The sequence below is a fragment of the Drosophila takahashii genome, chromosome 3R, assembly GCF_030179915.1.
Source record: "Drosophila takahashii strain IR98-3 E-12201 chromosome 3R, DtakHiC1v2, whole genome shotgun sequence".
In the NCBI taxonomy this organism is placed as follows: domain Eukaryota; kingdom Metazoa; phylum Arthropoda; class Insecta; order Diptera; family Drosophilidae; genus Drosophila; species Drosophila takahashii.
Window position 1 is genome coordinate 18,766,059 of NC_091681.1, and position 25,713 is coordinate 18,791,771.

Here is a 25,713-nt window from a genome sequence, read left to right on the forward strand (position 1 = left end):
GAATGGAGTCTTAATTGTAGCCTTTGTCTGCTGTTTTCTGGGCAAAAGCACCAGTCAGACTTAAAGATGTTTAAAGTCAGCCGAATGCGAGTGTGCAAATTATTTGCTTCATTAGGCACGCACTGACCCGCATTTTATATCAGCCACCTGTCCCAAGGTATTTGGAAAAATCACCAGGTGTCAGCTTCTGATTAAATCGTTTAAATAAATAATATTCTTCAATGAACTAGCCGGATAACTATTCCTATTCCTATTCCTATTCCTACTCCTATTCCTATACTTATTAATTGTATATGTTTTTTCAAGATTGTTTAAAAATAAAGTAAACCCCCTTTGTAATAAATTGGTTTTGGTCCTGTATTCTAAATATGTTGCTGCATACTTTTAAACACCTAAATTAAATGATTTTATAGCCATTTAGATTTTTCTCAAAACTTGTATAGTTTAAAATATTTCCTGTTATCCAACTTGAAAGGTAAGTAAATTCATTTTCTCTAATTCACTTTAAATTAAAAGAATATATATTCTCATTCCTCGCCCCGAAATGGCCGCTCTTTTCCGTTGTCCTGTTAAAGTGTTGGAGCCACAAAACGACAGTCGTTTCCCCCCACCATCCTTGCCTTTTTTCCGCCCCCTTGTGACCACTTGTGAGCGCACCTGAGCGGCAGGCCAGCCGTCAAGCGTCGACTGCCATTTAAATTGTGCACGCCGCAGAATGAGAAAAAAAGTTTCAAATACTTTTCGCCACATGTGGACACTTGTAGGGGCTGCAAAAAAAAAAAAAAAAATAAAAGGGGTTTGGTGGGGTTTGCAGCAGCACAAGTGTCACGGCGGAGTGCAACGACTTCTGCCGCTGTGACAGTCCAAAACAATTTGGGGATGAATTAATTTCAGCGAGCGCCCCGCTGTATGCAACACTTTTTAACTCTTTTTTTGCACCCGTTTGTGTGTCGGCTGCGTAAAGTGAATTTACCATCAGCCTAATCTCAGACGGGCTAGGACCACCCTTCACCCCCTATTTACCCCCTTTTTCACATGACCCACCTCTCGTGGGGCTAACGAACGACTTCATCGCACTTAGTTAAATGAGAAAGGGCAACAAATGAGCAAAAATGTTCGCGCTTCCTGTTGTGCGGCACGTGTGTGTGTAAGTGTGAGTGTGAGGGGGTGGAGGGATAAGTTGCATTGGTGTGGGGCGACTGTGGAGCTTGTCTGCCCGGCAGGTGGAAAGCACTTGAAAGCGGCAGCGCTTCAGGCTGCATCTCAGTGATGTCAGAATTTAACAGGAAACCTGAAAATAAGATACTAAAAGGCGATTTTATTATAAGTATTAGCTAATAGGTATGTATATTAACTAATTAATGTGCTTTATTGAATATCTGCATATATGTTCATCTAATTAACACTGTGGTACTACACCCAACTTGTGATTATTAGTAGTTATTTCGGTTAAAGGTCTTTCATCAAAATGCCTTTCAATTACAAGAACATTAAATGCATTTGAACACATTAATTTGGTAATGCTACATATCAAAAGATGACTAAACTTGCCATAAATTGCCCTGAAATACATTTGCATATCCCAATTATGATTAAATCTAATTGCTTATAATTGTTGTATTGATTTGAACGACATAATCCTTTTTACGGCAAAAATATTTGTATGTGTTTTAAACCTTTTGACAACCTTAACATTTCAATTAAATGGAAACAAGTAGGCATTTTATATTAGCTTCAATCTATTTATTAGAATTTTTTACGTACATGTAAGTTTTGGATGCTTCAAATCTGAAATATTTTCTGAAACTGGCTATAGGTCAAGTTTAGGCGAAAAATATGAAATAATATAAACAATTTTAGTTAAATATCCTTTTACTTTTTGAAAAATCTAAGGAAATCGTAAAAAACCGCTAAAGCGTCAACTGCGGTGCATAACCTTACAAAGACGAGATGCCACGGGCTGCAGGGGCGGGTTAAACATTCGCGGCTCTCTAAGGGTTGACTCTTGTTGTTGTCACCGGATGGTTGACTATGCTGCATAATAAAAGGGAAATGCCAGCAGGCCACTTGCCGCCCTTTCTCACAATTACTTTTCTGTTTTTATTGGTAAATTTTGACTTTCATCGGTTTGGATCGCTTAAAAATCCGAAAACATTCCCATGCTTTTCCCCGTTCCGACCCTGAAATTTGCTTTGCGGTCACCCTGGGCCTTGTGTGCTGTGGAAAATGGGAAAAGCGAAAAGCGCTAACGGAAAACGTTCGACAGACGAAGGTTCAGTCGAGCGGACCGGTGAGTCAAAAATTGTAACCGGCCTGGCTGCCTCCCTACTTTCCACCCTCCTCCACAAATCTCCCGCCCTTTTAAAAGCACTGGAAAAAATATTTGTGTTAATGGATGTTTAGATAAGAACGAAAATAAATAATTTTCCGTTTCAAAGTCAACAATTGGAAAATATATAAAAATTATTGAAAATGGACCTCCAAATCATTGTTCATCTCATTAGGTTGTTGAGTACAAGTTAGCGAATGATTTACAAGTTTAAAATAAAAGCGAAAAACGGTCGTTAGCACCAAAAGCTCTGTTTGTTTTTTTTAGCACAATTGCGTTGTTAGAATGCCTTTTTGTTTACTGAAACGTAATTAACCATTTTTTTGCAGTGCACCTACCCATATTTTGCCGGTGACGTCGGCAACGGCGCGCAAACGCAAAACCGCTGAGGCGTGAACTTCTGGCGACGAACGACCCTCTGTCCCTGCGTCCCTCGTCCATTTATCTAGCCTGTTTACACTGGCGAGGCTTGTCTAGCATAAAGTTACCTTCTTGGCTGCCGTTTGGAGATTCATTTCGCCAAGTCTTAGATACATATTCAATTTTATGCTTGGCATGTGCCGCCAAGGTAAACTTTGCCCCGTTCGTCTGGCTGGGACACGGATTCGGATTCGGCTTCGGATTCAGATTGAGATTGAGATTCAGACTCGGATTCAGTTTTGCCGATTTCAATTCCCGTTCAGATCTGGCTTTGCTCGCTGATTACTTGACATATGTTCGAGGTGTTTGCTTTGTGCGGCGGCGTGTAAAACTGTTTTGGTTACTTCTTCCGGCTCCTCTTGGCGTTTTTGGGGCTGGTCGAAGGTTAATTTCGGCCAAGCTGCGCTCGTAAAGTTCCTTCCGGCACCGGCATTGGCCCCCCATTTTCCACCCCACTCAACTCACCTTCTGGGAGTCACGGTTCTGGTTCTGGCGAAACTTGACAGCTGCGTGATAAATGAAGCGCATGAACGACACAGAATGCAACTGAAACAGCAGAAGCAGCAGCAGAAGAATCGCAAGACTCCAAGACGGCAACAACAAGCGACAAAATAGCAAGGCAGCCCCATTGACCTAGGCCAAGAGCCCTCGTCCTCCCAGCTGGCCATCCCCTTCCCTTGGCAAGTTTGTAACAAAATTTACTAATTTAATTTTTGCAATTTGGTTGAGTTTTTGCCTGCTCTTTTTGCGAAGCTTACCCGCTTCCTTTGCATATAGGCCAACCACCCCTGCCCACCCTTACCCCATGGCTTACCTTACCCTTGCCTTGCCCCTCGCAAGGATGTTTGCAACGTGCTGCCAGTGGCACTTGCAACATTTCGCGACTGATGCAAGTGGCACGTTTCGTGAGCTGAGAACGCCGAGGCCACCTACATAAACTACACAAGGGAAAAACTGTCAAATGAATATAGCTAGATACACTTAATATCATTCTAAACTTCTCAGCAAGGATATTCACAAACTAACTAAGGTAACTAACTTTTATGATTCGAAATGGATTGCTCTATTACCAGAATTTATTGCTAGATAATGGAAATATTAATTCGTATCGGATTAAAATAAATTAAAGATAGCTGATTGATGGGCTAATCTCGTTTGATATAATAGTACCATACTGCTATTAATAAATATTCAAGGTAATTATAACGAATTTATGAGTAATTGTGTTTGTCTCCGCTTTTAATTGCTGCGATAAGAGTATTTTATATCAATACTGTATAAAATTGGATTTTATTAAATTGAAATATTAGCTATCTAAGGTGTATCCGATTTCGTTGGGTGTATTTTTGAGCGTCGGCATCGTGGCAACTAATGTTGCATTATTAAGTTTTGAACTTTGTTGTGAGGCGACATCGTGCATCCGCCCGGCAACAGCAAAGCAACAAGAACAACAGCAGCAGGAGCGACATCCTTTTGCCTCATTGCTCGGAAGATGCAGCTGAAGGTGTCAATGCTGTACGTATATATATATATATATATTTTGTATACAGAATGTGTGTACCTTGTTAGATCATTAAGAGTCCATTAGTCATTAAGTACGCCGGCAAATGTCACTGCAGCTGTTGCCTCGCCATCCTTTAGTCGCTCACTTCACCCCGGCGAATATATGAAATTCCATTTGATTTTAATGGGAAATTTGTTGGGTAGCATGCCAGAGCGGAGGTTTAGCGAGTTGGGGGGCTTTTTGGGGCTGGTCGCGATGGCATGCTTCAAAAATCTTGGCAGTTAATAGACACCTGACTGCCTCCGCTCATGTGGAAGGCCCGATAGGAGCCCGTCAGCCCCTGAGCATGTGAGTTATTCGGCTTATCTACGCCGGAAAATGGGTTAACAGGGTGCTCTAACCGGGCCTTCTGCCCGAAATTAGCTTGGGATTGAAAAACAGCAACTGAGACCATAAAAATCCCAGTTACTTTCAGTTATTTTAACGGTTTTACGACCATCGTGCGGGCCCCAAAACGGTTAATTAAACGTTGTCTCCTTAACAACAGGGTGTGTATGACCGATAAGGAGGGTTTGGGGGTTAGGGGTTTGGGCTACGGGAGTCGCTCGAGCGTGAAAACTAATTGTAGACCAGAGTGAGCCAAGTCGAGAACGTATTTGGACTCGGATTACCCACTCGAAAGAAGGTTGGACGCATAGCCAGCCAAGCGTTTGACACGACATAATCACAACAGCAGAGCGGGGAAAATGGACTTGTAAGAACAGTAATACAATTTCGAGGGGAATGTGATAAACGATGTTTGTAAAATATTTTAAATGAGTAATCTTGAGAACTGTTTACAAATATTAAGTACATTTTGGTACAATGATTCAAATGATGCAAAAAATACTTGTTGAATGGTTTGCTAAATACTAAATTCGTTTTTGAGATGTATAAGCTTCACTAACACTGATGAATCGTAGGTGGTTTCACTTAATCTTGAATTTAAAATGAAATATTAGTCGATTACCAACTCGTGGATTTTTAATCACCTTTTAAAGTACTTACTCGTTAAATATTGAATATAAATGCTGTTCGCCTCTTTAATTTGAATTAAAAATGTCCCCATCATTATTTTAAATTATATTACACATTCTTTGTAACAATAGTCAAAAGTACTAAGTATCAATAACCTCATAAATATACAGTTTTTTGGTCTCGATGCAGAGAAATATTCAAAATATTCCGCTTTTGGGAAACACCTTATGTTCTACAAGTCAAGTATTCTCACAGTGCAAATGTTGCTCGGCAACACGCTCAAACCTTTTGAGTTTAAGCCAGTTTTGAGCGCATGAAAAAACGTAAACACAACATGGTTGTCATACCCACAGCTGGCCAACAGGTTTGAGCGAGCGGTTCGCTTCGATTCTCCGAGAGAAATCCATCCCTCTTTCGACTCGACTCCTAACAGTTCTCACTTCTGTTAGGAAAACGACGATACGAGGCATAACAGTTCGTATCTTTGAAATACGTTGAATCGCCGAAACCCCCAGTTTCAGTTCCAGGTTTCAGTAGATTTCGGGACATCGTGCGGATCGAACGTCTGGCGCTGCGTTCACGCGACTCGTACGCTGCAGGGAACCAGTTACCAGTGACCACCACCCACAGTGACTTCGGTGAACAGTGATTAGTGAATCAGACAGTGAACAAATAACAGCCCGAGAATTGTTGCATATACGGAATCGGAATCGCATGGATATTGAAAAAGGTATTGCCGAGAGATAAAGATATATGGTAAACAAAGTGTTCAGCGTGTGTTCTGTGCTTTGTTTTTTGGCGGATTTTTTGTACCGATTGTTTTGTTGGTTTTGCCATTAGCAAGTGCTATATAAACCGAGTGCTATATCTATATCCTATATAAACGAGAGAGTGTGTGGAGGTGCCGGGAAATACTTTGACACACTTTTGCTTCGTGCCCAACTCCCGGCCATCGGTTATGGCGTGTCCTCGAAAAAAAGTTACAACTACACAGGACCAGCAAGGACGAGGACGAGGACGAGAATGAGGATGAAGAAATCTCGGCGAAGCGAAAGCGTTGTGTTTTCATTGTCGTCGTTCGCCTTTGGCTCATCAATAAAAATTTCCTTGACATTTTATGAGCCAAAGGATTCCCGAGCTCACTTTACTTACTCCATTCGCCGGGAAGCGATGGCGATGGCCAATATATTAAATGCGACAACGGATTAAACGCTCGGTTGCCCTTTTTATGTCCGCTTATATTTATGGACAGTTATTTAAAAAATTCCCATTCGCCGAAAGTTCACACACATTGATGGTCTGTGAATGTTTTATGGGATGGCCAAAGGAGCTGGAAAGTTCTACTCCTTCCGCAGGAAGAGAAGGGGAAATTTAATTAAGCCTCTCCGCGATTGTTTATAAATTCATGTTAATGATATTTGGACAGCCGTGGGGAAACCCAGCCTCTGGGATCCCAAAAAGTATCTGCAATTACGCCGAATCGTTGGGCGCGAATTCCGCTGCCAAAGTTGTGAGAATTTTCCGCTAATTGTTTTCCGTCTTCGGAGGCGATTCGCAATCGTCGCCAGCTGCGCGGCAAAAGGACTTTCGAGCGGCAGACTTTCCCCCTCGGTTTTGATATGCAAATGGCCTTAAATTCCACACTCGAATTGAAATGAAATTGCCTCAAAGTTTCTGCTTCTGCGGCACGTGCAGCGGAGTCGTTTAATTTTAAATGCCAAACATTTTTATTAATGGTTATTGCCGTGAGTGGCAAAGAGTGCTCCCCCGTTTTGGTGTAATAATCGAAGATTGTTTTGCCATTAGGAAAAGCCTGCCGAAAGGACTTAAAGTCAGTGGGTCCTTCGTGGAAATTTATTCCTGCAAGTGGCTCGTGCAGAGATTGAATCATCATGCCGCGCATCAAACAGACATTCATTTAAATATTTTGACAAACTTTGACGACATTTCGCGCAATTTCAACGCAATGTGTGCGATCCATCCTTATTCGCAGTCCCCCTTCTAACTTTATCTCTGGGGATGTGCGAGTTTTGCCCCGGCATTTATATCAATTTCTTTATTCCTCACGGCTTTCGACTGCCGCCTGCATTTTGGCAACGAAAAATCTACAGTTTTTTGTCGGATGGAAGGAGGCAGGAGCTGTTCTAGGAAATTTATGTCGCCTTTTATGGCTACGTGGCTCGTAAATAAGAGAAATGTTGCACCACCAACACCCGAATCCGAATATCGGAGCTTTATCTTCTGCACATGTGGCGGCAAGTTAGAGGCAGGTTTGAGGAAAAGGAGAAACCTTATCCACCGGCCGTATTCTAGTTACTCCCTTCAGCTGGCATCCAATCAGCATTTTCCAGGCAAACAGAAGGACAAGAATTATTTCATATTTCGCACGACACTCGAATGGCACATTTAATATTTGATTTGTTTATTTGATTTCGTTGCCACAGTGTCCTTGACATCCGACATCAGGGTCCTGAAAAGGCTTACAGCAAATCGAATTAAAAAATTTTCGCAAATCAAATTGGTTTCTGCAATGCCAAGAAGAAGTTACGAAAAATTACTTATCTGCAAATGAAAATGTTTAGAATTGCGATATTGTGTAAATGTGAAAATGGACGAGCGAGTGTTTTGTGTGCGGGGGAGCATGAAGTGGGGGAAAGGGGCCAAATTAGTTTGTTTGGCGAGTGCGAGCGTGTAGAGTGGACCAAAAACAAAGCCTAGTTCGTTAAACTCGCCCGCTTATAAAATGTATACGGCCGACACACTCACATGCCGATTTTACCTTTTGTTGTTGCCCTGACTAGCCAAGCAGAACGCCTCAGAGTTGCGTTGGATTTTATTCCATTTTCGGTTCACTTTCAGTCTGCATTTTGTGCACAGAGAAAAAATTCCAACAATATTTCACAATTTTTTTGGAAATGGTAGATGAAAAATCATGAATTTTACGTTATAGGAAAGAGAAAAAACTTTTGATAAGCAATCTAATTTAAAATATTTTATTTAAACTATAACTTTTAACTAATTATAAATTTTTTCTATATCCGAAAGACTACATTTTCTTTAACAATTAATAAAAAAATTTGTATATATTTTTAAAGAAATAAATATGAATATCGTAAGACTTTTTCTACAGTGCATATGGCGTAAGTTTGGGAAAGCAACAGAAACTTCCACCCCTCATGCTTTTCCTGTTGCAATTGCTCGATGTTGCATCAACAAATGGAGCTGCAGAACAGAACTAGCACTTCGGTCCACCCCCTGGTATTTTCTCGTTTTTGTTAACCAAATTTGAATATTAAAACAGAATTAGCCAAGTGCAGCAAGTGCGGCCCGCCCACTCGGCGCCCCTCTAGTTAGCCGGAAACGGAAATGGCCAGGAGAGGGGGGCTGGGTTCAAGGGAAGCGCTTGCATGGACACAGGGCAATTAATGGGAATTATTGATATGCACAGAAGTCCGAACACAGGACAGGACTTCGAACCGCCGAAGAGTCCTTCAGTCAATAACTGCCCTACTCTAGTTGGCGAATTTTCCGAGAATTCCTGTCGCTTTCCCTTCCTTTGAATGCGTTACTAAGTGTTTTCTGCGAAATCGATTGCATTGACTTTTGTCTTCGCTGGAAAAGAGTGGCAATTAGATCCGATTTAGTTGGCCCCTTCGATTTGCATATTGAATATGGGCAGGCAAACGGAAGTCGATTTTCCCGGCAAAGGCAGATCCATTTGCTCTAATGAGCTACTCCGCTGCGGGGGTGTTGAAATCCAATAATTGGAAATCTGAACTAGCCACCGTGAAAAGATTGCGAAAACAAACAAACAAACAAGCAAGCAAGCTAACAGCCAAACAGAAGCAGCGGCAAAAAGAGAGGAGCAGGAGCAAGAAGTCGAGCCAAATGGAAATGGAAAACAAAAAGTGAGCAGTAACCGTTAGAATGGCACCTGCCACAGCGTCTGCGGCTAAAATTTCAAATTTCCATTTAGAAAAACACAACAGCCAGATGCAAATAAAAACAAATTTCTGTGTGTGGCAGCTGCATGCGCAACTTTTCCATTGTGCCCCTAGTTTATTTTGTATTTTTCTCATATTTTTGTCGAATTCTCTTCTTTGCTCCTCCCCCCGAGCTCACATTCCACCCAACTTTTCATTTCATATATTTGTTTTGCTTTTTCCACTAGGCACAAATTAATTAAATGCACTCGACTGTGATTTATGCGATCCTAAGAGGAGTCCCGAGTGCAAAAAGGGAGTTTGGGCTGCAACCGATTCCAGATAAGCCAGAAAACAGTGGCTGTTGCAATTAGGCGGCAATATCGGGGAGCTGGGGTTTTCCACTTGAGGCCACCGCAGGCGGGCTACGAATCTCCCATCATGTGTTGGGCCTTTAAAAGCCAAATCCACTTAAGATTAACTTATCACTGGGCTGCTTCATTGTTGTTATGGCCTGTGATGATGATATTCGTCTTTACTTACAGGGCCTGGGGTATAATGTATTTGGGAAATGTGTTCTTGTTTTTCTTAATTTTTAAATTTCCTTGCATTTATTAAAATTAAGAGCACCAGAACATTGAAAATAAAAATCAAATAAATTGTTTAAATTTATTTAACGTTTATTTTAATAAATTTATCACACTATTTAACGTTAAATATTTTTTCTTTTATTTATTTATTCAAATATTTTATTCTCTACTGATTGACGGGTATCTTTCAAGTCGAGCTTTTAGTTTGTCTATCGTTGATGGCAATCAAATGCGAGCCGGAGTCAAATGTCTAATAATTTTCAGCTTAAAAATTCATTAGATACAAATCGCCGGACCCATATCAAAAGCCCCAAAGCCACAATGGACCACTGAAAGAGCCGAGCCCGATCCAAACTGATTTACTCCCAATCGGAGTGAGGGCCTTTTGTGGCTGTTTCTGTGGCGTGGCTCCGACCCTGACTGACTGACTGACTCGCTTCTCCTGGCTAATTTCGCACTAATTGATTTCTTTTTGGGCCGAGATGAGGGCACCGGCCAAAGAAGCTTTAATTGAGCGACTCCGCCTCTCCTCGGAGGGCTGTCAAATGGCTTCTTCCGCGCCCGACACGCGTTGACAGTTGGGCCCGTCATAGTTTTTGCTGCCGCCGCCTTCTCTGCCAAATCGAAAACTAAGCGCAGTCAAAGTCTCATTAGCTGATGACTTTGATGGTGGCCACCACCACACCGTGCTGGGTTGTCTCGCCTCTGATTGGGTTTTAATGCCTTTTGGCAGCCGAACATTGTCCACGATTCGTTTACAGAAGTTCCATAATTTGTAGCCGCCTCTGATTGATGGGCCGCGATCCCATCCCCTCTCATTCCGATCCCCCTCCTTCTGGGCCCTGTCGTTTGTGCCAGCTCATAGTTTGTCATCTGTGGCCATTACCCAAATCATTTGGCCTAAGCTCCCCAAGATTCCGATCTTCGCCGAGACGCTTTCACATTTTCCACGCGCAATTTGCCACGCACTGCGAATGTGGAGGCACGTGTTGCAGAAACGCCTTCAAATCGACCTTAGTGAACTGGGGAGTACTACCAATGGTAACACTGAAAAAAGAGATGCTTATATTGCAAGTTTAGTGTATTTATTTTATTACTGAAAAAACTAGAAATAAGGAAAATTAATTCTTAGAAGAAGAACCTTGAATTATATCTGATAAATATAATGGATTGGAACTGTTTACTTGACCCATAATCCATTCTTACTACCATTCAACAGAACAGCTTTACCGTTTTGTGATTTTCATTAGTTATATTAAATTTAAATAATAGGTAATATATATTTAAAAGATATCACTGTTGTTCCTTGATTTCCTCCAAGTGCAGCCAATTGGAGAGGCGTCTTAATGGTCCTCCCGGACAGCACATATCATTTGGTTAAAGGAGGAAAAGAGCAGATAAATTTAGCACTTTGTTTGCCCGACACGCCCACATTAATTAGAGGGGCTGTGCGGGGAGTAAGTAAAGAAGTGAGGATGGGTGGATGAGTGGATGAGATGAGGGCTCGCTAAAGTCCAAGTCTGCCAATGGATATTCGGAATGCAATTTGCAGCAACGACGACGTGACTCCAATGCCATCTGAGTGGGCCAAAGTGGCGGGTCACGCTGCTGAAGTCGAGAGTTCGGAGCTGGGATCTTGCCGCTCTGCTGCATGCACCTGTACAGTGAACACCGGGGCACACACATGTGGGCAATTTAATGCCCTCCCCCGTTCCGCAAATCTCGGGCGAATACAAAAGAGCGACAGACGGACGACTAACTGCTTTCGGTTGGCTCCATTTCAGGGCCTCTGTCTTCAGGCCTGTAAATTATATGTATATATGAAAATGCAGCCAGAAAAGAGCAGGGAAGCGAGTCGAAATCGGAATCGGCGTTTCAACGCTCCAGTTCCAGTTCACAGACATTGACACACTTTTGCCTTTCCGCGTCTCTACAGTGATCACCGATCACGTCTCAAATGTGTAGGAGCGCAGTGAAGCCTCGGCAACGTTCACATTTCTGTTTCTGACTGCAATCTAATTAGCAACGTGCAACGTGCAGCGTGCAGCGTGCAACGGGCAACCAGCAACCAGCAACTTGCAACGTGCAACTTGTAATGATCCGACAACTTCGTGCGGCTGCTGAATGCTAAAATGCCTCATCACAACTGGTTTTTCATCCCAAAAAAAATGAGAGGAGAATACCTCGTCGTCGCTTCGTTTCGGGGCCTCATAAATCTTCAATTGTCATTATTGTTTGTCCGTTTATTTAACTTTATTATTATGGTGCCTCGTTCGTGCCCCCTGCCCCCTAAAAAATTAAGCCGCTTATGAGATTCCTGGGAATGCAGCAGAAAATTACCTGAAGAATGGATCGGATCTTCTGAGATGACTGCTAATGAGACTGGACAGCTGAGGGAAACAGCTTCGTCATAGGCATCCTCCACCCATCACCCCCGAAAAAAAATCACAAATCTGTGGCAATTATGTTAATTTGATTTGATGCCATTTACATTGGTTTTTTTCGGGGCTTTTCATGGTCAAATAAAATTTGTAGCCGCAATTGCATTAGCACAAGAACCGAATAAAAAAGCGGGCCCCAGCAATATACACGAAAAATGTGTTAAGGTCACTGGGAGCTGGAGCAACCGACAGAAGGAGCATCAGAAATGAGCAGAATAAAAAGATTGTTATGACAAAGAAAATGAAAATAAATGAGGCCGCAAATGCCAGGCTGTGGGACGCTGAGGGGTCCACAGATAAGCGAATCGTATACAAATGGTCAACTTAACTAAAACAATAACTACCCATCCCCCTGCCGAAGCGGAGGAGCAGAAGAATAACACTAAAATGAGCAAAAGAAAACCCCCATAAAGGAAAAGCGAAAACAAAAGCCGACAAAAGCGGGCGCCAGTTGCAGAGAAAACAATGGAGAGGGGCGGAGTGGGGCGCTCGGAAAAGTCCCAAGGAAAGCCAGCGAGCTGCAAATGTAAAATTAACAAGAAATCAATGCGAAAAGCCAGAACAAACAAAATCTCAGAAAAATCAAGAAGGCAAGTCGTCGAATTCCGACGTTGGGAATACTCTAGTTGAGTGTTTACTTATTTCTATCGGTAGAGGTTTGGACTGGTTTCAAAGAAGTAGGTGGACTTGGAATATATTTTTAGAATTTAAGGAAAATAATTTACAAAAAATGAATACCTTGGATGTAAATTCTTGGGATGTAAATTCATTTTTATATAATTTATAATATTACTTAATAATGATATTTATTATTGGATATATTTCTCAAATTTATTCGAAATACGATTTATATTTTTAATCATGGTCCTCTACTGATCTGGCCAAATAGTATACCCTCACTGCGAGTGTATTGAGACCAAAGCCAATGCGAAACTCGGTTGAAATGAAAGCCGAAAGAGTCATAAATAAAAATTGAATGAAGCGAATTTCAGTTGGTAGACGCTTTTGTTATTTCGCGGTTATCAATTCCGACGCACAGCTGGCCGAAAGCAGGCATCTCCGAGCTATAGATAGCATTAGCCAATGAGTAGGCCCCCCGATTCCCCCCCATTTTGCCACCCACCGCCACAACCACCCGATAGTTTCCACATTCGAAGCGCTCCCACGCTCCACTGCACAGCTGTAAGCTGTAAGGGAAAAAGCCGAGGCAACGACGAAGATGTTGCTTGGCTGGCACATCAATTTGCGATTATGAAAGGCTGCCTGGCCAGCAGAAGCAGCAGCAGCAGCAGCAGCCACCAGAAGAATGGGCAACTCTTTATTCAATCCGTAGAAATCTGAGCATTTAATGCGCAGCCAGCACAGCAAAGGCAAAAGCAGAGCCAGCATCGTTAGCGTCGTTCATCGTGGGGTCGAGGGTGCCACACAGAGAAATGTTTTATATTTTATTTATTTTTAAAGAGCTAAAACCCAAAAAAAAAATAAATAAAATATAAAAATATATATAAAGTTCCTATTTAAAAACTCTCTTATATATATGGAAAGAAATAAACTTTTTCAAAATTAATTATTTTAAATCTTTAAAATATTATTAATTGCAAAATATTTAAGAAAATATACAATAGTTTTTATTCAGAATTTAGAAAAATAATATAACTTTTACCATGGAAATAATTATCATTTAATTTGTATTATCTCAATATAGGAAAATTTTGAAGTGTGCAAAAATGTTCTCTGAAAATATCAAATTTCATAGGATTGTTTTTTTTTCTCTGTGCAGTTGGCCTGCACAGCTGCATTTGGCTATTCCGAATCGTCTCCCAGCGACTGGGCATCGTTTGGCATTTCTTTGGCCAGGCATGCGGCCTTCACATTTAACAATCCATTCATGTTGCTGCCGTAGCTGTTGCCGTTGTCGATGTTGCTGCTGTTGTTGCTGTCGATGTCGCTGCTGCTGCGACTGCGCATTTATGAGACTCTGTTTGCTTAGATGTCGTTCGAGAGTTGCAGTCGCTTGACTCTTCTGCCCGAACAGTGCTAAACTGGATTTACCGGAGGTAGATCAGGCTGGTGGGTCATAAGGTGACCTTTTCGTGACAGAGGGTAAATGACATTTGATTCCCCGGTACACTTTTATAAATTCAGCAAGGATTTTTCAATCGATTGCTTACCAGTTTCCATCAGGAAGTTTTTGGCAAAATAAATCAAAAGACAACTTAAAAAAACAAGCCATGAAAAACATTTGTACAAGTTGTAGAGCCACCCCTATCTTCGAATCCCATTTGCTGACTCGTCATCGGGTTCCATGTCTGCGGTATTATAATAAGTATATTTATACGTATAACTAAGGGTATCCATAGCTTCGGCCTACAAATTAGCCCCTTTATTTATTGTTTTTTCTATCGTTCTTCGTTTGTTTTTGCCGACTTGTACAACATGGCACAAAGCCATGCCTTTGAGTTGCAGTTGCTGTTTCTGTTGCATTTGTAGCTGCTGTTGTCGTTCCGCTGCAGTGAAGCGCATCACCGCTGACGGCTGACTGCCGCTTCTTCTTCTCGTTTTCCATCTACTGCCGCTGCAGCCGCGTGCTGATTCTTATTTATGCTGCAACACGCTCCCCCCTCCGAAATCCCCTAACCAATTCCAACCGTCCCGCTCCAGGGTCTCCAGTTTTTCAGTTCTTTAGTTGCCCGGATGCCCCGATTCCCCGTCCTCCAGATTAGTTGCAATCGGATCCGACTTTTGCTGAGTTATGATTAAATGGCATTTCGTGCGAGTGAGTCTGCTCCGCCGTCTGGCATTTTCAGAACCCCCTCCTCGGAACCTCCAACGCTTTATGGTTATTTCGTGCCTAAAAATGAAAGAAGTCCATGTCTCAGTCTCAAGAACGAACGAATGTTTGTTGCTGTTAATTTAACGCTAAATGAAGTGCGAAATTACAAAATTAAGCCCCGCTCGATGTGAGGTTCGTTTGTTTTGGCTATGAAGAATGAAATCCGGTCTTGTTGCTCCCCAGCCTCGCACAGCTTGACTCATTTTGCAGACCCGCCTCCACTCGATAAACATAACAAAAAGACTGAGTGATGAGTTTGTTGTTATTTGAGTGAGCTGCGTTGCCGGGCGAAATTAGTTTCTTTGTGAATGCCTTTAATTGTTCGTCGGTCGGTGGGAATGTCATGATTGGTTTTCGGGCGACCCTCCTGCAGGTCGACCGAGAACCGTGGTTCCCAAGGAAGCGGGATTTATGCGCCGGCAGCATTTCGGCCGACACTTTACGCCTCCCTGATTACACACGTGCGGCGGAAATGACAGCACGACAATTTGAGGAAATGCGAGCCTGATAAGCCGGGCCATTGACTTGGCTTTTGGACAGTAGGTGCACTGAGAAAAAATAATAAATTAATTAAAAACTATTAGAAAATATGGCTACCGTTTTGGTTTATGAGTAAATCATTATAGCATATTTGGTATAAGATCATTTATTGACGGTGAAACCCTCAATCAACCATTCCTACATAGGATATTAGATTTAGATTATATTAGATTTCAAGAAAACATTATAAATATTTGATTTTTATATCATTACAAAAGTGAAAATATGGTTTATAATTCCAATTTACTGCGACATGATCAATCGTATAGAATATTTTAGTTACTCCGAGAAATTCTCTCTCTGTATGAGGCAATCGGGGCGCGACAGTGACCTCAGGTAGGGACTAATGCACATTTAATGCACTCCCTCCGATAACAACTGAAACACAGGTAGACTGCGTCTGAGTCACCTGGTAATGACCAGCAATTGCCCAACAAAACGCTGTCATTCATAGCGAGTCCTGTTCAAACAATTTGCTGTGTCTATAAATAATTAATGCCCTCGGGGGCAGACGGAAAATCGGTAAGCGGAGGCTGGGCGCCTGCCAATTATCAATTCAGCGAATTCAGCCAGCGACGCTCCTTTGCATTCTTCGGCGATAATTGCACAGAGAGAAATTTGGCTATGGTTTGCGAAAGTTGAAAATAACTAATACAATAAGTGAAAATTCATTTGTTATATAAAGGGGTTTAGGGGTATTTTCATATATTTATTTTGCAAAACAAAGATTAGCAAAACTTTAAGACTTTCGATAATTAAAAACATTTTTTTGCACAAATTTATAGGTGTGCACATTTTGATCGAGTTTATTTTTTTTCGAATTTTAATCCCAATATTTATTGATAAACCGGTTTTAAATATTCATTTATACATATAAAGGTCCAATTTTTCCGCGTGTGCATACTAAAGTCAGCTCAAGTTGAAATGTTAACCCGGCTGGAGCATGAATATCGATGATGGCTCCCACTCCTCGCATGATGAATCAACGATTGGCAGCGCTTCATTCCGATACCCATGCCCCTACCCACATCCATGCCCCTCTTAACCCCTGTTCGCCGCCTGTGGCTTGATTGCTTTGCTTCTTGGCCGTTTTTGTGTGTGCCGGAATAATAAGCAGAAAATAATGCACTCCCTCCGGGGACTGCTCCCACTCCAAGGGCAATCAAAGTGATTTACTCGCATCCCCGGACCGGTACGGCTCATCTGTGTGACCTGTGGCAGCTGCAGTTGCGACGGCCGGAGTTTCAAACATTTTTGCATAATTTATGCAATTTTAATTTCCAAAAGCTCGACCAGAGTCATCATTATCGCAGAGATGGACAGAGATAGTGAGGCGAAACGGGACGGAGGAAGGTCGGGGTGGAATTTGCACTTTTGCCTTTTATATTACTTTCCCGAAAATTATATCTGAGGTCGCCCGAAAGTTTGCCCTTCGTTCTGTGACCCCCTCTTGCCCCTCTCTCTCTCTTCTTCCAACTCTCTTCTGTTACCAGTTTGCATTCAATTTTGCGCCATCGTCCGTCCGTCTGTCGTTGTCATCGTCATGGCTGGCTAACAGTTTTCGCCATTGTTAGTCACCCAGTCGCCGCCCCCAAAGCCCCCGAAGCCACCAACCCATCCAATCTTTCTCGCCCTGTCTATAACTCGGTGTATGGTACACCTTTCTCTGTTTGCGGCTTTATGGTCTATGGCCACGTAATTTACCTGTTTCTTTTTTTATTTCACCCTACCGCATTCGTATTCGTATTCAGATTTAGATTTAGATTTTCTGCAGAATTGTTTCCGAAAAGTTCATTAGAAAGTGTTTTGTCCGATGCGGAGCTGTGCACAGCCGAAGCTTTAACTATTGCGCCACGGTCATGGATAAGCTGCACTGCAAGAAAATAAACACAAAACTCGATTTAGTAACACTTTTATTTTGTTTTTGATTTTTGCAGTATCACATTTTATGTAAATTTAATGGCAATGATTAAAGATAACCAACTTAAGTGATTTTTTTTGGATTTATGTTAGGTGGGAGACATCAGAAACATTACTAAATAATTTATTTAAATAGAATTAAATGCACAAAAAAGTTTCTTTCGTTTTTACATACTTTCTAATATTTTTTAAAAATTATCCTCTCTGTTCGAAACCCTTTGGCATCTTTCCTTTCTTACTGCAGGTCAAGTTTATTTTTTTTGTTAGTGAGTAAACTTTCCCACGAATCCCCATTGCTTTGCCCATGGCTCGCGGCCAGTTGATCTCGATTTGGAGCGCTGTTTGCAGGCAGCCAGGTGCTAATTACACAGCACACCCCCGAAAGGATTCGCTCATAGTATCTTGACTCGAGTGAATGCCCCAAGTGTTTTTGCCTTAAAGTGTTTGCCTTGCTCACATTTGGCTGTTGTCGTTGTCAATGGTCGCTTAATTAGCTTTTGAATGCCTTGTCGGTTAGCGGTGCCAGGGGGTCAGGGGTTCAGGGGTAGTGTAATTAATATTCAATATGTGAGACCCACCCCCGAAACTCCTCCGACTATCAGCTAATTAATAGTGTTTGGCTTGACTGCTCGCCCACTTTCGAATGCAGAGGCACACACACATATTGTTGCTATATTTGTGACTGGTGGCACGCGAGAGGAACCGCAGCGACCACAATAATTCCATACGCACACGAGTGGAACTCAAGCCAACCGAACTGAATCTAACATCATTATCGAAATCACGCAAATATTTACCCAAATAATTTGTCAACTTGACGTGGGAACTTGAACTTAAAGCGGCCAGCGCGATATCGTTTAGCTTGGGGTTACGTTTCCGCTATAAGGATATATACTCGTTGGAATTCCGGGCTGCCTGGCTTGCCATACAGAAGCCAGTGAGGCGCGCATAATCCTTTATGAAATTTGTTTTCACCTTTCTGGCTCCTTGCGGCTTTGGCTCTCGAGCGCCTTTGGCTGTTGGCCATAAAATTAAAATTTCTTTACAAGCATTAAACGCTAAATGAACCTGAAAATTACGCAAATCGCACAGGCCGCAGAGTCCACACACCGAAAAAATAAAAGCTGGCAAAGCTGGAAAAGAACAACAAAGCGGCGATAAAAGTGAGCCAAACACCTTGACAGCAGGTGGAAATGGGAAACGGGAAGCGGGAAACGGAGGGGTGTTGGGGTTGACATTGACATTGCGGGGTCGAAGGGATGACAGAAAGCTTGGCGCGGATTGAACGAATGAATCTGGCAACAGAATTTTACGCCTCACTGTACCCGGTCGCACCCATACGCCCATAAACCCACACACGCACGCACACACATCCTGTTGCCAAGTATCCGTGTGCACGTCAAATTATGACAGTCGCTGGATTAAGGACCACCTGCCGCCTGCCAACTTCCCACCTACCACCACCCATCGCCTACTTATCGGTGGGCCGAAGGGCAACCTGTTTTTAGGCCAGCTCACAAATTTCGTTTCCACTAAATGCAAATACGAATACCTTTGCCAGCGGAAAAGGGCAAAGGGTTCAGCAGGTTGAACTTACACGGATGACTTGTTACTGCCGCAGTGGAACAAAGGAGCTGAGCGGATTACCCTCCTGAAAAAAAGGGTTTAGCACCTAAGGGATGGCACATGAAGTCTTTAATGATTTTCAAACTTTAAAAACTTTGTATGGGACACAGATTGTCAATATTATGGGAACATTTAAAATGTTTCAAAAATCGTAAGGTACAAATACGCCACATTTAAAACAAAATATTTGGAAAATAATTTAAAAATTTCAAAAATCCTATAGGTACAAAAATGCCCTATCTAAAACCAAATATTGGGAAAATAATTAAAAGCCCATAATTGAAAATAAAACAAGAAAAGAATTCTTATCTTTTATTAACAATATAATTTACTTCCTTACAATTACGTTTTCTTTTCTTATCGAAACATATTATACTCTTCAATTTTTTGAAGGATATCAGAACGTTTACCCGACGAAAACTTTTAGCTTTTCTTCGGTCCGCCCAACTGGGGAGCGATGGCTCATAATTTGCTTATGCGTATGTAGATGTGGCTGTCTCCGTGTGTTTGCCTCCTATGAATATAGATTTTCCTTTCCGCCCACTGCGACGGCACAAATATGCGACCTGGGCCATCGGAAAACATGTTGTCCCTAAAAGCAAGCCACGCAGAGGGAGCCGAAATCGAAGGATAAATGAGGGAAGGGAAGGGAAAAGAAAGCATTGGCACAGAGGGACACATTTTTCGGAGCTGTTCCTTGGGGTGTGGCAGCATAAAGGTGTTGACACATTTTGTGTTGATTCTTATTGGGCTCTAAGCCGATTTTTATTCCAGACGAAGACACACACACGCAGGCGAGTCTAATGGGATTGTCCTTGGTGTCCTGGGAAGGGAAGGGAATAGAATGGAGCTGTATATTTTTGGGCCTGCAATCAATTCTCATTTGGCTGCCTCTTTTGTGTTTTTTTCAAAGCCTTACTCCCTTTATTTTCGCCCACTAACCAGAGTGCATTTTCCTTTCTGCTTTCAGGTAAGCCAAGTGACGGAATCGCCTACATAGATCGCGATTGGAGAGGCAGAACAGTTTCAGTTGAGTTTTTCCTGGTAAGTTGACAAAGCCCCAAGCACTTGGCCAGGTGTGCATTCTAACGTAAAGTCTGGGCAAGTCGTTGCACCTGTTGACGGTGGAGGGGAAGTCACAAAATGGTAGAAAAATATATAACACCATTTTCGCCATGCTAGAAGAGGGACACATTTCGCCGGAACTCCACAACTTAACAGCACCCATTCTCGATGCTCGCTCTGATAAGTCTCAAAATGGGGGAAAAGGCACAGAAATATGACCAAAGTATAAATAAAACAAAATGAAAATCTAATTTAAAGCGAGCCAAGGCAGCCGGGCGTCAATAATTGCCCCGAACTGAAATTATGCTGAAAGATTAAAGTCATTTATTATAATTTATTTATTTTTGTTTTGTGCTCTGCCGTTGCCATGCGCTCGTGTGGATCCCAGACAGGATTCGTTGGAGGGGGAGGTCTATGGGGCCATGGTGTAGTCCTTCGCAATTACTTTGAAGTGGCGCACTAGCCCAACTATGTACTCGCAGGGCCGTGGCGCCCCATTAAATTTGCCACACTTCATTGGCTCGCACAGAAATAATAATTTATTATTTAATTTCGCTCGGACAGCGGCGGCTGCTGTGTCCGTGGGCGTGGCACTGGGGGAAGTTGGTTTAAAGTAATTAATTTCGGGAAGTGTCAAAGTTGCTGCATGGCCACGCCAAACTTTTCGTCTGGCCGTGCAGGAGGATTGGGAAATTGGAACTGTTAGTGGAGGTGGAATTGGATCCGGATGTGGCCCGGGGGTCACTTCGGCCTTTTTAAACCAATCAGGCACTGCAAAAAAAATATATTTTTTATTATGAGCGCAAAAAACAAACAAAACTGGGCAGGCGGAAGTTTCAATATCCTGGCATTTATAAATATAAATTTACGTGTCAAAATAATTGCTTCGACAGAGTGGGTATAGTTGTCTATATTATGCAAATAACTTTGAAAAGGCAACGAAATAATGTCAAATTTATTTGATCCGGTAGTTTTAAAATCAGCTACGACTTTATTTTAAATGATTTTCTGAATAAGAATGAAAGATAAATAGCGTTATATCGCCTAAACAGAAATAAAACAAATAAAATAATTCGATTTTATCTTTTTTAAAAATTTTCCACATAATAGCCAGTCATAATGATATCTCGCGGCAATGATAAATACTTCACTTTAACCCCTGAGCATTGCAAACAATAAATAATTGTGTATTATTCAATAATTTAACAGTACCATTGCTGTTATATATAAAGGCTTTGTTTTATTTCTGTAAAAATTAACCACTTATTAAGAACGTGACAAATTTCATTGTCATTGATTTACAGTCTCTGAATAATGACATCATATCAGTTGGAATGTTTAAAAGTTATCTGAATCGTTTAAAGCATTTAAAAGCAGGTATTTCCGTGCCATTTTCCCCTTGTTTTTTGCTGCTTGTTTTTCGCTCTTGAGTTCCGTTTCGTAGAGCTCATCTGCAGCTCCACGCTTTTCCTCTGACCTCGCCTAAGGCGACTGCGGCAGCAGCAAGTTAATTTCCACTTGCGATTGGCCGGTGGACACTGTCCATAAAGACGGAGAATAAATAAATTAAAAAATGTAAATTAATTTTTAATATGCCCGAGTCCCGCCAGTCCCCCGTAATTCATCATCTTCAAAGCTGCAATTAGCCTTTAATTTACGATGTGCCACGTAGCCCCGAATATGTTTTGAATTTGGGTATTTAGATGGGTGGCAAATGTTCATAAATTAAGGGAAAAGGGTCCCTGCCTTTCGCTCTCTTTTATCTTAATGCCCCGCCTTGCTGCACAATCATTTGAATGCGTAAATTCTGCTAAGGTATTTTGTGTATCATTTTATGGCATACTTAGGACAGGGCCAGGAATCCTCTTGCCCATTATTCAAGGTAATTTAATTTGAAGGGAATTGCGGACTTGGCAGGCCGAAATCGAAGTCGAAGGCTTCTCGACTGTCAGAAGATGAAGGAGGCTAGGGAGAAACCGCAAACGGAATGGCCATAACCGAGGCAAATCCAAACAAATAAACGCTTGACCCACTCTGGCCAACAATGAGCAATGTGCCAAATGAACGGCCAAAGTTCAGCCGGCAACTGGAAACTGCCAACTGAGCGGGCGAAAACATTTTAAATGCAAATGAAGTGCCGCACTTTGGAAGCCGTCAGCTGAAGAAGAAAAAAAGAGTGCTGCGATGGGGATGAAGGGGAAAGTTGAGCAGGGGGATGTTCAGAATGGCTGATAAATTAGAGAACCCATGGCACCATGGCTCGATTTTAATAAACTTCAAGCTCAAAGTATGTCAAAAACTGCCTAAAAGCACAAAAACAGCCCCTCATCGCCTCCTCGCGCCACTCAATCAAGGCCCTCGAGCGACTCCCCTTGAAATTGCAAAGTTTGGCAGCGGGATTCAAAACGTATTTTTATGATAAAAAATTTTAAAAACAATTTTTTGTTTTCCCAGCCTGCCGACTGCCTGCGTTTTTCCTCGACCAAAAAGTGTCCGGGCAAAGCGCTTATGGCTTTTGACTGGCCCCAAACAATCTAGCAAATTGAAATACTCGTAAATATTAATCAGTGGCCACCGGACAGATATCTTCTAGCCACGGCCAAAAGCCCGGGATGGGTCAAGTTGTCAAAACTTTCGCATACATTGAGCAGAGCTTAGAGATTGTGATAGACTCTGGGTTTGGGTTGCTCATTTCGAGGAATTCGCGTGATTTATTTGTTGCATAACTCGGCCAGGACTGAACTGAACTGAACAGAACTCGGGTGAAGTGGGGCGAAAAACTTGCAAAATAAATTGAAAGCAACAAAAGTTTGTCAGTCGGTGCGACTGGAGAAGCGGAAAAGTTTTGCCCTGCAAGTAATGTACTGGAGGAGGCGCTTGTAAAAAATTACTTGCATACTTTTTGGCGCGCTTATAATTGTTTTCCATTCCCTCGGAGTCCCTCGATTCAACATTCTTCCCCTACCCAGCAGCAGTTTCCATATAACTCATTAGGCAAAAGTTTAATGCGAATCCCCACCATCCAGCCAAATGCTCCCAGCTGCGGGAGTTTATGTTGAGATTTACTTTAACTACTCTTGCGCCTGCAACTATGCAATATATTCTGCGAAATTTGTGTCCTCCTTCCCATATAGCCATATAGCCATGACCCACTTTGGGATGCTGCCGAGTGGGCTGCGGGGGGCGGAACAAAGTTATATAATAAGCAGCATTAGCTACACATGTTCGTGGTAAATCGCTTCGGGGTCGGCTACTGGACATTATTCAGTGGAAAGTGCAGAAGAGAGTGCTGCGAAGTCAGATACTGATACTCCCGGCTCTACTATAAACAGTTCTTAAAGAACACCCGCCGCCTCTTTACCGCCCAGCTGGACTGTCGAAACTTTTCCAATCTAAGCTAAATAAAAGGAAAAGTCTCTCGTGTCTATCATGTCAGTAGGTATTTTATTATTTTTAACCTCGACGCGGCATTACCAACCGAGCAACCCACCAGCTGTCGCTTCTTCTCTGTTAACCCACCCACAGAAAATGCTGGGAGTGCTCGTGTTGTCTTCTGCAACTAATTTGTCAATGTCAAGTGTTATTTCTTATATTTCTCTGGGTTTTTTTTTCTGGCTGTGGAGCTTGCGAAACTTTTGCGCACGCACACCCACAACGAGATACATCACTCCAGGTTCCTATTCCATTCGGGGTCTCTGGAAGAAGCGTCACTGTTGCACGTAATCTGGTATATCAATGTGGTGTGGGCTTCTAGGCGCTCGTGCATGGGGATCTAGACAAATATGGTTTCACTTAAATCAAACTGAGCCTAAGACTCAGAAGTCTTCATTTAAAACTACAATTTTCTCTTTACAATGTCAGCTTAATGATTATGCAAAAAATAAATATTTTCAAGTATATTTCTTTCCCTTTTGTCTATTTTTTGCCATCAACTGAAGTTTCAATTAGGCGAAGGCCGCTTAAAAATCGTTCTCAAGTGATGAGGCAGCCAGAAGATGCTCGCAAAGTTTTTTGGCAGCTCATAAGAATCGTTGAACCGAAAGGATCCGGAAGGGGCGCCTCGGAAAAGCTCGCCGTAGTTTTTGGGGACCTGCCAACTTCAGTTAACAATCAGCGTCAGTCGGCAGCCAGGTGACAGTTTTAAGGAGCCCGAGCCCCCTCCGTGCGGCGCAGTCCGCCTAATTGCTGTCTTGCTCCGAAATTCGCTAAGTAGATTTTCTTGTATGGCATTTCGGTGGGCGGAAGCGGCAGAGGGGGCGTGGCAGGTGGCGCACATCGGAGGAGCAGTACAGTTGACACTTTGTGTCAAAGTTCATTGCAGCAGCAGTCGGTCAGGGGTCGTCAGATGTCCTTGTTGTCGCGTGTCCATGGCGCATTTTTCTTAGTTCTTGTTATACCCTTGCAGAGGGTATTATGATTTCAGTCAGAAGTTTGCAACGCAGTGAAGGAGACGTTTCCGACCCCATAAAGTATATATATTCTTGATCAGCATCACTAGACGAGTCGATCTAGCCATGTCCGTCTGTCCGTCTGTCCGTCTGACCGTCTGTCCGTCTGTCCGTCTGTCCGTCTGTCCGTCTGTCTGTTTCTACGCAAACTAGTCTCTCAGTTTTTGAGCTATCGGGATAAAACTTTCCCAAAAGTCTTCTTTCTATTGCAGGTAGTATATATGTCGGAGCCGACCGGATCGGACAACTATATCTTATAGCTCCCATAGGAACAATCGGAAAAAAAAAACTTTAAAAAATTCTAACTTCGGTGTTTTTTGAAATATTACCTTCTACTTTTGGGGATGTTATTTTTTTAATATTTCTGAATTTCGAATAAATTATTTAAAAAATCGGACTACTATATCATATAGCTGCCATAGGAACGATCGGAAAATTAATGGAAAAGTAATAGGAAATAAATTCTAGCTTCTTTGGTTTTTGTTGTATTATCTTCTACTCTAGAATATGACTCTTTTTAAATATTTCCGAATTTCAATTTTAATTTTATCGAAATCGGACGACTATATCATATAGCTGCCATAGGAACGATCGGAAAATTAATGGAAAAGTAATAGGAAATAAATTCTAGCTTCTTTGGTTTTTATTGTATTATCTTCTACTCTAGGATATGACTCTTTTTAAATATTTCCGAATTTCAATTTTAATTTTATCAAAATCGGAACGATCGGAAAATTAATGGAAAAGTAATAGGAAATAAATTCTAGCTTCTTTGGTTTTTATTGTATTATCTTCTACTCTTGGATATGACTCTTTTTAAATAATTCCGAATTTCAATTTTAATTTGATCAAAATCGGACGACTATATCATATAGCTGTCATAGGAACCATCGGAAAATTAATGATAAATATTAGAAAATTGAACATTTTTGCGATTTGTTAATTAATAGGAATGATCTGCAAGGGTATATAAGCTTCGGCTGGCCGAAGCTAGCTTCCTTTCTTGTTTTTTATTTAATGCTAATTAATTGGAGGGGATTGCAGGGGAGTGGAGTGC

General features: G+C 41.9%; 1 protein-coding gene across 1 annotated transcript in view; it reads left to right on the forward strand.

The window, feature by feature from the left end:
- Positions 1–5,813: 5,813 nt before the first annotated feature.
- The window catches only part of LOC108064906 (uncharacterized), an 86,592-nt gene continuing 66,692 nt past the window's right edge, over positions 5,814–25,713 (forward strand). The window contains exon 1 of the mRNA XM_017152675.3: positions 5,814–6,000. The gene's annotated coding sequence lies outside the window, so the exon portion shown is untranslated. The remainder of the gene's footprint in view (positions 6,001–25,713) is intronic.